This window comes from Bufo bufo, chromosome 9 (assembly GCF_905171765.1).
Source record: "Bufo bufo chromosome 9, aBufBuf1.1, whole genome shotgun sequence".
Classification (NCBI taxonomy): Eukaryota; Metazoa; Chordata; class Amphibia; order Anura; family Bufonidae; genus Bufo; species Bufo bufo.
In genome coordinates this window covers 215891009-215893257 of record NC_053397.1, presented here as the reverse complement: position 1 = coordinate 215893257, position 2249 = coordinate 215891009, and positions in this window count along the sequence as shown.

The window sequence follows — 2249 nt, the reverse complement described above, 5'->3', positions numbered from 1 at the left end:
AACTTCCATGAACTCACTATGCCCATCACGAAATACCTTGGGGTGTCTTCTTTCCAAAATGGGGTCACTTGTGGGGTAGTTATACTGCCCTGGCATTTTAGGGGCCGAATGCGTGAGAAGTGGTTTGAAATCAAAATCTGTAAAAAATGGCCGGTGAAATCCGAAAGGTGCTCTTTGGAATGTGGGCCCCTTTGCCCACCTAGGCTGCAAAAAAGTGTCACACATCTGGTATCGCTGTACTCAGGAGAAGTTGGGCAATGTGTTTTGGGGTGTCATTTTACATATACCCATGCTGGGTGAGAGAAATATCTTGGCAAAAGACAACTTTTCCCATTTTTTTATACAAAGTTGGCATTTGACCAAGATATTTATCTCACCCAGCATGGGTATATGTAAAATGACACCCCAAAACACATTGCCCAACTTCTCCTGAGTACGGAGATACCACATGTGTGACACTTTTTTGCAGCCTAGGTGGGCAAAGGGGCCCACATTCCAAAGAGCACCTTTCGGATTTCACAGGTCATTTACCTACAAATCCCAAATTAGGGCCCCTGGAATGCCAGGGCAGTATAACTACCCCACAAGTGACCCCATTTTGGAAAGAAGACACCCCAAGGTATTCTGTGAGGGGCATGGCGAGTTTCTAGAATTTTATATTTTTTGTCACAAGTTAGCGGAAATCAATGACAGGGGGGGTGATCTTTGACCGGTGGAATCCGAAAGGTGCTCTTTGGAATATGGGCCCCTTTGCCCACCTAGGCTGCAAAAAAGTGTCACACATGTGGTATCGCCGTACTCAGGAGAAGGTGGGGAATGTGTTTTGGGGTGTCATTTTACATATACCCATGCTGGGTGAGAGAAATATCTTGGCAAAAGACAACTTTTCCCATTTTTTTATACAAAGTTGGCATTTGACCAAGATATTTATCTCACCCAGCATGGGTATATGTAAAATGACACTGCAAAACACATTCCTCAACTTCTCCTGAGTACGGCGATACCACATGTTATTTTTTTTTTTGCAGCCTAGGTGGGCAAAAGGGCCCACATTCCAAAGAGCACCTTTACGATTTCACCGGTCATTTTTTACACATTTTGATTTCAAACTCCTTACCACACATTTGGGCCCCTAGAATGCCAGGGCAGTATAACTACCCCACAAGTGACCCCATTTTGGAAAGAAGACACCCCAAGGTATTCGCTGATGGGCATAGTGAGTTCATAGAAGTTTTTATTTTTTGTCACAAGTTAGTGGAATATGAGACTTTGTAAGAAAAAAAAAAAATCATCATTTTCCGCTAACTTGTGACAAAAAATAAAAAGTTCTATGAACTCACTATGCCCATCAGCGAATACCTTAGGGTGTCTACTTTCCGAAATGGGGTCATTTGTGGGGTGTTTGTACTGTCTGGCCATTGTAGAACCTCAGGAAACATGACAGGTGCTCAGAAAGTCAGAGCTGCTTCAAAAAGCGTAAATTCACATTTTTGTACCATAGTTTGTAAACGCTATAACTTTTACCCAAACCATTTTTTTTTTTTACCCAAACATTTTTTTTTTGATCAAAGACATGTAGAACTATAAATTTAGAGAAAAATATATATATGGATGTCGTTTTTTTTGCAAAATGTTACAACTGAAAGTGAAAAATGTCATTTTTTTGCAAAAAAATCGTTAAATTTCGATTAATAACAAAAAAAGTAAAAATGTCAGCAGCAATGAAATACCACCAAATGAAAGCTCTATTAGTGAGAAGAAAAGGAGGTAAAATTCATTTGGGTGGTAAGTTGCATGACCGAGCAATAAACGGTGAAAGTAGTGTAGGTCAGAAGTGTAAAAAGTGGCCTGGTCATTAAGGGTGTTTAAGCACTGGGGGCTGAGGTGGTTAAGAGGCACACATATTTCCCTGTATATTGTGGGCAGAAGGCCTAAGGTCTGAAACTGGTAGGTTTCCAACTATTACTCCAAAAGGAGGACCAAATATGGCGCACACTACTTGGTTACTCTAGTTACCTAGAGCGGTTGCCCATAGCAACCAATCACGGCGCTGCTATAATTTCCTAACCAGCCTTAGAGAAATGTAATCTGAGCTCTGATTGGTCGCTGAGAACAAGCGCTTCCCTTTACTTTTGTACTAGTTTCTGCTCGTTCTCTGCTCAGCGCATCCTCTAGTGGCAACAGCGAGAACTACAACAATAAGGAAATTCCAGCCTTCTGTGTCGAATCTGCCTGTGGGGAAGTGAAGC